The sequence below is a fragment of the Amblyomma maculatum genome, chromosome 4 (assembly GCF_055883805.1).
Source record: "Amblyomma maculatum isolate TAMU_Amacu chromosome 4, ASM5588380v1, whole genome shotgun sequence".
In the NCBI taxonomy this organism is placed as follows: domain Eukaryota; kingdom Metazoa; phylum Arthropoda; class Arachnida; order Ixodida; family Ixodidae; genus Amblyomma; species Amblyomma maculatum.
This window is the reverse complement of record NC_139347.1, coordinates 189,207,618-189,219,008: the sequence shown is the minus strand read 5'-3', so window position 1 is coordinate 189,219,008 and position 11,391 is coordinate 189,207,618. Positions and strand designations below refer to the sequence as shown.

General features: G+C 47.5%; 1 pseudogene; it reads right to left on the bottom strand.

The window, feature by feature from the left end:
* Nucleotides 1-1,682: 1,682 nt before the first annotated feature.
* LOC146193861 (uncharacterized) lies at nt 1,683-9,060 on the bottom strand (annotated as a pseudogene).
* Between the last annotated feature and the right edge of the window lie 2,331 nt (nt 9,061-11,391).

The following is an 11,391-nucleotide window of genomic DNA, read 5'->3' as shown; positions in this document are numbered from 1 at the left end:
AGATAACTATAGATTTGCTGAAGGACGGGGGGGATATCGTGTTAGAAAAACTGACCACCCTGTATACGCAGTGCCTGGTGTCAGCGACGGTACCGGAACCATGGAAGAACGCAAACATTATCCTCATTCACAAGAAAGTGGACTCTAAGGACCTTAAACATTACAGACCAATCAGCTTACTGTCTGTTACGTATAAGGTATTTACTAAGGTAATCGCTAATAGAATCAGGACAACCTTAGACTGCAATCAAGCAAAGGATCAAGCAGGTCTTCGGAAACGGTACTCTACTATCGATCATATCCATACCATCAATCAGGTGATAGAAAAATGCTCGGAGTATAACCAGCCCTTATACACAGCATTCATTGATTACGAAAAAACATTTGACTTAGTTGAAACCTCGGCGGTGATGCAGTCATTGCGAAATCAGGGGGTAGACGAGCCGTACGTGAAGGTGCTGGAAGATATATATATATAGTGGCTGCACAGCAACCATAGTTCTGCACAAAGAAAGTAACAAAATTCCCATAAAGAAAGGTGTTAGGCAAGGAGACACAATCTCCCCAGTGCTATTCACAGCTTGCTTAGAGGAAGTATTCAGAGACTTGGAATGAGAGCAGTTAGGGATAAGGCTAGATGAAGAATACCTCAGTAATCGGTGATTGGCTGATGACATTGCCTTGCTAAGCAACTCTGGGGATGAACTGCAAATAATGATTGGTGACCTAGACAGGAAAAGTAGAAAGGTAGGCTTGAAAATCAATATGCAGAAGACTAAGGTAATGTTCAACAGCCTCGGGAAGAAACAGCAGTTTACATTAGGTAGCGAAGTACTGAGAGTAGTGGGCAAATATGTCTACTTAGGACAGGTAGTAACCGGAGATCCGGACCATGAAAAGGAAATAACAAGAAGAATAAGATTGGGATGGAGCGCATTTGGCAAGCCCTCACAGATTATGACTAGCAGCTTACCGGTATCGCTCAAGAGGAAAGTATACAACAGTTGCATCTTATCTGTACTCACCTATGGGACTGAAACGTGGAGGCTAACCAAGAGAGTTCTACTTAAGTTCAGAACAACCCAGAGGGCTATGGAAAGAAAAATGGTAGGGGTAACAAAGAGATAGGAAGCCTGCAGAGTGGGTCAGAGAAATAACTCAAGTTACCGACATTCTGGTGGAAATTAAGAAAAAGAAATGGGCATGGGCAGGACATGTAGTGCGAAGAGAGGATAACCGATGGTCGCTTAGGGTAACAAACGGAATTCCAAGGGAAGGAAAGCGTAGCAGGGGGCACCAGAAATTTAGGTGGGCTTATGAGGTTAAGAAGTTCGCAGGGGTCAAGTGGATGCAGCGAGCACAGATCCGGGTTAAGTGAAGAAATATGGGAGATGCCTTCGCCCTGCAGTGAGTATAGTCAGGCTGATGATGATGATGCTAATTGCGCGCCCACTCGCCAATTAAAAACGTCACGTTGCTTTGGAAAGGAGTGAAACGGTTCAAAAGTATATGCGTCATAACGTATCGTCAGTGGATGGCAAATAAGTACCTGATCGAGGTTTGATGATCTTTTCTATTCTATGAAGTACTACAGCCTGTAAGTGTTCACCAAGAAACTGCGGTTGCGTCGGCCGACCAATCCTGCGAGTGCCAACGCGGCCCACAGCGATAGTGTGATGATGTCAGTCTCTGTGATGGGCTTTCGGTTTCTGGGCGTCGGGCTTCTCCTCGGACATATTCTTCCTGGACGCAACTGGTATCGGGTGTGCCATCATTCCAGGGTCTGCACTGTCAACGGTAAATCCGCGGGTCGGCTGATACGTGTGCTGGTATGAATCCAATATCAAGGTTTCGTAGTATTTGTTGACCTCCTTGATGATCAAGAGCTGTAGAGACATGGAGAAAAAGACAAGCAAGCACAAAATAAATAAATAAATAAATAAAACCTTCAAGAGAACAGCGATCCTCGTGTTAGCTTGTTAGCATTGCGTGTCGTGCCAATAAATTTTGGCTGGCGAGCCCTGCAGCCTCATCGCTAAATGAAACGACAAGGTGCTACAGTTGTCTGCCATGAAAACACTTCTTTCTACTTTTTGCCTGCCGTCGATACAATGTCTTACATGTGAAGATTTTATAAATAACCAGTCACCGATGGCTTCCACATATTAAAACTTCCCCAAGGGCGACAGAGGCTCCACCTTAAGCCATTAATGAACATAATGAGCTCTTTTCTGTATTTGCACAAACCAGTACAATCGGGCTGGCCTTGCATCTAGTTCACAATGGTATCAAACTCCAAATACACTGAAGGCCAATAAGCATTATTATATTATAAGGCACTGCCTCGTCGTTTTCTACAGCGAAAAATTGTGTTGCATATGAGTTAGTCTCGACTTTAGAAAGAGATCTCACGAAAGTACTTCAGTCGAGAAACATATGTGCTAAAACATTTAAATAAAAAAACAGCAAGGTAGTCCTAAGCCCGTTAAGGCGTAAAAAGCGTATTGCGACTGCTCCTTTCCATTAAGCCTTCTATCTTGTAAGTGTATGTCCTTAGCATGTGCACATTTCTGCAGTGCTAATGAGGTGCTTCAAGACATACCAATGCTTGACTACCTTACTAGTGGACTAAATGAAGCATATAAAAGTGCTCTCATTGAGTTGTTTTGACAAACGTTGAGGGCTGAATGCATTAAAAAACATGAAAGCGAGGAGAGTAGATATTAATTAGGCAAAATGTATGGTTTCTCGACCGCTCTCTTTTTATGTGAAAAGCATTGCCTTGCGCTTGTTCTCTTGGGGGACTTCGCTATAAGAAAAAATCGCAACTTAAAGGCGCCCTCCTGCAACAGTTTCAAGAAAAGTGTTGACAGTGTGCACAGGTGCACTGAGGTACTGATGAACGCTTTTAATGGGTGCGGTGCTACTTCCTGCACGCATCCGAAGCCCTCATGAGTAACGCAATGCAGCGTTTCTAGAGGATGCGAGTATAGCGATGGAAAGAGTGTAATTTTGTTTGCAGTGTTCGGCAGCAGACTGTTCGGATCTTTATTACTTGTTTCTTTTATACTTACATTTGAGAGCGTCTTTTGCGAACATCAGTTAACTCTTCGTGATCGCTCTCACCTGCACCACGCCGAGGAAGAAAGCAAAGCCAATCAGGGCGGTGAAGAATGCTGGCTGAAATCAAAGGCGACGCGTAAGACCTCCCGACAAAGAGAGGTGAGCATTTTCAGGCAACGTTAGAGACCTAACTGCTTTTACGCCATTATTAAAAAACAAGTAACAAGCTACAGCACAAACATTTTAACGCGGTATCGTTAAGGACCCCGTGTCGCAGAAAAGCCGGTGTCGGCGTTGTCGTTGTAACGCGAAATCAGGAGAGTAAAGAAACAATAAAAGTTTTGCGGAAAACCGCGTAGTCGAACACAGCCTCTTTGGATTGCCAGCCGAGAACGTAACCATTCCGCCACAAAATCGCATTCCTTCTCTTCGAATAAAGTTACACCTAATGTATGCATTGCCTTATTACTGTCGGCTAGTTTTTAGATGCGTCATTAGAATGAAACTAATTACTGAGGTAACAGTTAAGCGACATCAAAGATGATTTCCGCTTTGCTTACCTGCGATGGGGCGACCAATTGAAAATTCTTTCGATCGTACGGCGCTGCCACAACAGATGGCACGAGCCGCCGCCCGTTTTAAAGCCTTATAGATTCATCTATCCAGCGTCTTCAAAGCGCTAAGGTTTAAGGACAACGCGGCAATCGCATTGAACTCTTAAAGGCGAAACTTAAGCGTCTTCTAATTTTGGATGTGATATTGTGTTGTTTCGTATCTACAAGCATTTAAATTTGCCCTTATTTCAATGAAGGTTTACTACAGACGCAAATTTTTAGAAAAAACCGACAAATCTAACACAAAAACACATTCATAAAAACGAATTTGCTGCACAATACACAAAATATATTTTTTTTAGGGATAAACCAAATAAGCTACTGAAACACTTCTGCTCATTGAATGTTACGGTGAAAAAGAGATCTTTATCTACTTGTTATGCAAATGTCAGGCAGAGGTTTCAGTTCTGTACCCTGTTGTAAACAGGTGTGCAAGATAATACAGGCAGGTCATTGTGACATCATTCGAATGAACAATGTTCCCATCATGTATTACCGAGTCGGATATAACGCTCAGGCACTACTACTACTAGGCTGAATGCTGTGCTTCCACGTAAAATATCAGTTTGCTGCCAAGTGCAAGTGGATACGCTCGCACACGTGAGCTCCTCTAACACGTGTGCATGCGAAGAGTCTCTGGTGGTGCCGGAACTTACCGTCATCCTAAGCGACGCTCGCCTGGCCAGCGTAACCACCGCCTGTCCAGGGACAAAGTGAAGCACGACACGTTACACCAGCAATGCAGTTGTCGTGTTGTATAAGCTCTAGCCGAGCGAGCTGAGTGCCAGTAAAAGCAATTCATTCGCAGTTTCATTGAATATTTAAAGCTTAGAATCCAGTCATATTTCTCATGAGTTTGAAAGAACTCAAGAATAAGCCTTTTCGGAAAACATCTACATAAACGAACAAGGATGAATAACTGGCCGCAACATTGAGCCTCTCGATTTTGCTTGCGGTAAGCAAGGAACAAGCGTAGAAGAACAGTAACACAGCAGCAGAGATGGCTGAAATCCAGGGATCCTCATCGCTGGATGTGCCACTAATAGACTGACCCACCTCAAAACACCAAGTGTAGGCTACTTATGGCACTGGCGAACTTCATTTTCTTATCACGAAGCATCACAATACTCGAACTTTTTTGCACGAAAACGCAGTTACCGAAGAGAGCGTTTCTCGTCAAGCGATAATTACAAAAGTGCAGCCTCGTAACACTAGTGCACGTGCCGACGATCATTCCTGACATTACTACCGCTCACATGTTTTTAATTCTTCAGTGGCTATAGACTCGTGCTCAGATGTTTCTGGTCTCAGTATTAGCTGTGATTCAAATCGGCGGGAACTATAGTTATGAAGATCGGAAGTTCAGTTGCGCAAGGGTTTGTTGTGTTTCTTTTAAACATGGCCGCATATTCATGACTCCGGGAGGAGAGTCACGTGGTATGACGTCATGGACACACCTCCATTGCTCCGATTAAAAGTCAAATGTGCGGTGCCAGATGACCTTCAGGTTTGCCATGGCAAAAGTACAGCTTAATCTCTAAGGGGGCAGAACTGGGCTAAGTCAAAACGAAACATTGAGTGCTTAGTGAGATTTGTTAGCCGATAAGCGGTGTTCCTTAACTATCTCTGTCGCTAGGGCTGTATTATATAGGCTGTGAAATATGAATAAATACTAAAAATACTGTCACCCGTGCTAACTCTGTCAGTCGTGGAGGGGAAGAAGAGGACGATCGCGCGGAGTGCGCGTCGTTCTAGGCCGCCGCTGCTTTACCTGGTCGAGCTCCTGTTCTCTGGCTCCTGCGCCTCAGCGCCCCGCCCCGTCCTTTGACTCTTTTCTTCTGAGCTGCCGTCCGTGTAGCGAAATAACCCATGACATTCTGGTGGAGGTGTGGGGTAAATGTAGCACAGCCCCTCAACGTCCGCTACTGTGAGTCCGCTCCCAAGTCTCAGCCACCGCCCCTTCGAAGAGAAGGCCGACATAAGTGCCAGCCGGTAACTTCAAGGGCTTCCTCCCCAATTTGGTCTTTGCCAAACTGTGGTTCTGCACGACTTACAATGGCCCGGAATACAACAACCCAATGTCAGCAGGCGTACTCGTTTTTCATTCCGTCCGTGGTAATATCTACAATGACTCCTCGTACGGCTGCCACGTTCCATGGTGATGCTTCCGAAGATGTAGAGGACTGGATTGAACAGCACGAACGTGTGACACGCCACAATGACTAGAATGCCGAACGCTGTCTTGCCTGGACAGCACGGCTTGGCACTGGTCTGAGAACCACGAGGCCTTCCTTACATCCTGCGACGTCTGTAAGGAAGAGCAATCAATATCGGCGACCACGAGGAGAACAGATTCTGCAAATAAAAGTGCAACGACTTGATGAAACAGTGACAAGGTTTGCTCAAGACGTCTTACGTCTTGGTGCCTGGGTCGACCCCCATGCCATCGAGGAAAAAGAGATGCGCGCACCCATGCTAGGCGTCAAGAGTGACATTTTCGGTGGGCTTATTCTAGATCTGCTGACTACAGTTGCACAATTTCTAACAGTGGCGACGAACACCGAGCAAGCCTTGGTTCTTCGAGCGGACCATTATCGACGCCTTGCTGGAGGCCTTGCTGGAGGTCCCAGAGTTTCGAACCTTTAAGCTGCTCGCTTTCCGGTCGATTCTCTCGATACCGCGAACCTGCGCGAGATAAAGGAGATACGGCAGCTGCTTCCACCTGCTGATGGTACGGCATCCTGCGCCATCACGGACGCTGTCCGAAAAAAAGTACGTGTCCTTTATCCACAGTGCTCCATTGCTTTTTCACCTCATCAGCCCGTCGAGACATACGCGTCCGTCGCTAGTCGCCCGTCGCCGCAGCAGCTACCTTAGTGTTCCCGGAGACTGTGATGGGGTCCGATTAATTAGATTGGGCGAGACACTGATCAAGCGAGCCTGTTAGTTACGCCGCCATGTTTTTATTCCATAGTGTCCAACAGAGTGGCAACATTCGGCTAGATGCCGATTACAAACACTACACTACCCTCCTTGTGCACACACTGTCCCAGACCACTCCAGAAAGGTCTCTCGCTGGCAAACAGTCACAAAGTCAGAAAGATGACGTGGAGATTTTCTGTTTCTCTCTGGATAGCGCCGTGTTGGAGAACTCTGGTGCAATGCGGGTGGTGTAGGCGGGTGCAATATAGGAGGTGCAGTCTGGTTCACTACCGGTGGTGGATTTATGATCTCATCGCGGTCGAGTGGTGTTGTGGCTGATGCTTGTTTGAGGCCAGAGACATCCTTGAAAAAACTTGAGTTGCGCGTTATTGCTCTTTTTCCTCCCGTGCCTTGATTTGTGATCCATGAATGCTTACAATAATATAAGGGTCTGAAGCATAGTATGGAGTGAACTTGTCGCGTCTCGCTTGCACAGGACTCGTTGACCGATAGAAAAGCGATGTGGTCGAGTATGTCTTCGTGCGTCAGCATGATGTTTGTTGTATGCCTTTCTCTCGAGCGCGGTTGTTTTCAACCTTGTTAAGTCTTCATTGTGCGAAGGAGCTTCAGGGTAGCACGGCAGAAGATTCCTCATTGGTCTGCCAAACAGCAGTTCATATGGTGATCTTCCTGTTGTAAGATGTTTGGAAGATCTGTATGACAACAGGAAAGTGTCAAGGTCTACTTTCCAATCTGTGTTCTCAAGCTGACTTGTGTGAACATGCTTTTTCAATGTTCTCATGAACCGTTCAGCTTCACCATTAGCTTGAGGCCACAAAGGTGTGATCCGTTGGTGTCGAAATCCTAACTCTCGAGAGTGCAGCAAACTCTCTGCCTTGAAATGGTGGTCCATTGTCAGTTTTTACCTGTACAGGGATTCGGAACTGACAAGACACTCGTCGCAGCAAGGTGATCACATTGTTCGCACTCGTGGAATGTGTGACTTGGACTACTGGGTATCGCGAGAAGTCATCTATTACCACCATACCGTACTTTCCATCTGGGAAAGGACCACAAAAGTCAACCGAAACTTCCTCCCAGGGACCATTGGGTGGTTCAGTGAGTGCAAGTGGTTCTTGCTTTGCTTGCAAGACTGACTTATCACCTGGATTGTCAGAAACTTGGTACGCGATCTGGACAAGCCCCAGGTTGGTTGCTGCTGTGAAGCTTAAGAGTGGTGCACAGTTTCCTGAAATGACAAAAATGTCTTCTTCAATGCACTTATCTTTGTATCTCATTGTAACGGAGACTCAAGTGGAGACGTTGATTTGTATGGGAACACTCTGATGGATGTTTCTTGGAGATTCACATTTAGGCGACAGCTCTTGAAGTCATTTTCGCCAACAATTGACACTGTAGCACCCTTGTCGATTACGAAAGTGACTTGCACATTGTTGACAGTGACAATAGCCTCTGGAGATGAACTTGCTTGAGGGGAAGTCATGGCAACAAAAACGTACTCGTCGCTGCTTGGTCTGGTGTCACAGGCGGCTGCAGGCTCTCTAGTACTTGAACTCTTCTTACTGCAGGCTGTGTGTCTGAGTCATTGTCACAGTCCACTGCGTGATTGAGCGACAGAATCGTGCAAAATGACCAACCTTGTTACATGCCTTGCAAGTCTTGCCCCATGCAGCACAACTGGATCGACCGCCTTGGTGAGGCCTCTTGCCGCCACAGTGGCGACAATCTGCTGACGAGACACGAGGTCGCTGCGGTGTGTAGGCCTGCCGTGGCATCTTTCGTTCATTTCTTGGGTGTTGGCCATGGTGCTGTCCTTCCTTTTGTACTGTGAACATCGCCGCATTGTTATCGACGCGCTTTTCGATTTCGGACACATCTTGTTTGACATCCTCGAGGATTCTTCCTTGCTTAAGTAAGTCCGGTAACGTGAGGGAATGAAGCATGGCATACTTTCGTAGGCGAGACGACGTTGTGGCGAGAATGATTTGCTTCTTGACTTCAGAGTCGACGTTTTCGATGTTACAGTGGCGAGAAAGCTGCCGGAGGCGCGCGTAGAAGGCATCCAGTGACTCGGCAACGTCTTGCTGAGCTTGACGAAATTTATAGATAGCAAACGTTGAGTTCACTCGCGGCGCAAAATATGCATTCGGCTTCGCTCGAGCGGACTCGTATTCTGGCGTCGATGTACTCTGCATGGTTTGGGTCGTGCTTGTAGCCGTCGCACCTTGCGCAGCACTCTCGGGGAGCGAGCGATATATGTCGTAGACTTCTTCACCGACGTAGTGCAGAAGGAGCGCTTTTTTGCGTGCATCTGCCGAGGTATCGCAAGCTAAAAGAAGTTTTCGAACCTTTCTATCCACTTCGTCCATTTGTGACCAATATTGTTGTCGTCGGTAGCGCGCAGGTCAAAACTTGGGAAGGCAGGAAGCACATGTGCCATGGCTACGCTTGCCGGTAGCCGCTTGTTGCTGATGGGTGATTGGACGGACTGACTCTTGATGTAGTGGTACTCACATGAGATAAAAGAGCACTGCTGACACCATCTTAGTGTTCCCGGAGACTGTGGTGGGGTCCGATTGATTAGATTGGGCGAGACACTGATGAAGCGAGCCTGTTAGTTAAGCCGCCATGTTTTTATTCCATAGTGGCCAACAGAGTGGTAACATTCGGCTAGATGCCGATTACAAACACTGCAGCTACCACCACCGCCTGCTCGCCGTATCCTACACACTCAATCTACAAGCTACACAATCCCGTATCCCTGCGTACGATCTTCGTCTGCAGCAGCACTGGATGCGCAAAGCCGACACGTGGAGGACAAACGACCAACGCTCGCTATGCTTCCACTGCGGAGAAGCAGGCCACGTCTACCGTCGCTGCCCTTAACGCGAGTTCGGTCTTCGCGGCTTCCAGTGGAATGCTCCCCGCATGGAGTTAGGCGAGCAGTACCGTGACATCGCGGAGTATCTGCGCCGTTCACCAACACCCGACCGGTCTTCCCGTCACGACCTTGGCTCGCCTCCGCTCGCCGGTACGATTCTTTTCTTCGCAGCAATCGGCGGGAAAGCCTCTTTTCTCGTCGGGAAAACTAAGCCTGGCGACGTTTGGAGGTGGCGTTGCCGAAACCGTTCCTGTTAAAAGCCTCCACGTGCATCGCCCAACTCCCCCACGCGAACCAATGACATTTCCGGTGACGAACCCGACGAAATCCGTGCCGAACTTCCCGCCAAACGTCCCGCCAAACTTCCCGACGGTGCTTGCAACGACCCTCCCGGAACAGTGTACAATAATACTGATGTGATCGACGGATACGACCCGACGGCACTCGTTGACATCGGTGCAGACTATTCTATTATAAGTGGGAAGCTATGCCGTCGACTTCACAAGGTAATGAAGCAATGGGATGGCCCTGATATCAGAATCGCTGAAAGCCATCTTGTGAGACCAATCGGCAGACGCACTGCTCGTATTGAGATTAACGACATGTGCCCGGTCACCTTCGTTGTAGTATCGAATTCTTTCAGAGACATTATTCTCGGCATAGATTTTTTGAGCGATTGTAGTGCTGTAATCAACTCAATCGACCGATATACATTGGCGCAAAGAAAGCCTCAAGTTTGCACTGCACGCGTCTTGGCTGAGCACGTGACTTTAACCACTCAGTCTGGCGTGTTTCTCCCTGTCACGTCCGACCATGTTGCTTATGGCGAGGTCCTACTGGAAGGAAGTGCTCAGCTGCTTCTTGAACGGGGCCTTGGCGTTTCTCAAGGTATACTGGCTGCGCACACGTCATTGTCACCAACCTTCGCGGCACTCTACAGCACTTTACGAACGGCACGGCTCTTGGTACCATCGAGAGTATTCAAGTTGTTGCCATGTCCGAAGGTGCTTCCTCTTCCTTCCTTCGCAGCAGAACGGTGCACCTTTGGGTGTAAGCATTGCACCAAATCCTCTTTGTGAGCGAAAGAGCCAAACTGATAGCGCAGCTTGCGGAATTTCACGACTGCTTCTTCATCCGGAGCTTGCCAGACGATCATTGCCAAACACAGAATAATTACCGATGACGCTGCTCACCATGTTTGTCAGTCGCCTTACCGGGTTTCTTTCAAAGAAGACGAATTTATTCGGAATCAAATGCACGAAATGCTGGCCGATGATATAATCCAACCCTTGCACTGCCCATGGGCAGCTCCAGTGGTACTAGTCAAGAAAAAGGATGGCACTCTTCGATTCTGTGTTGAATGAATGAAAAACTTTATTTACACATGACGCGCTTGATCATCTATGACATGCCGATTACTTTTCATCCATCGATCTGAAACGTGGTTACCGGCAAATCGAAGTTGATAAGCGCGACCTAGAGAAGACTACTTATATCACCCCGGATAGTCTGAATGATTTTAAAGTGATGCCGTTCGGCCCCTGTACCTCCCCAGCAACCTTTCAGCGCGTTATGGACACCGTCTTGATCGGACTCAAGTGGCAAACTTGCCTGGTCTACCTTGACGATGTTGTAATCTTCCCAAGCACGTTCTGTGATTATCTTCGCCTGAAAGCAGTACTACAAGCTATAAGAAGCGCAGGCTTCACTCTGAAGCCAACAAAGAGTCAGTTTGCTTACAATGAACTGAAGTTTCTTGACCATGTCGTCAGCAGCGCAGGTGTCCGTCCAGGTCCCGTAAAACAGCCGCCGTCGCTTCCTTCCCCACACCATCGAACAAGAACGCCGTGCGGAGGTTTCTGGGCCTCTGCTCTTACTATAACGCTTTGT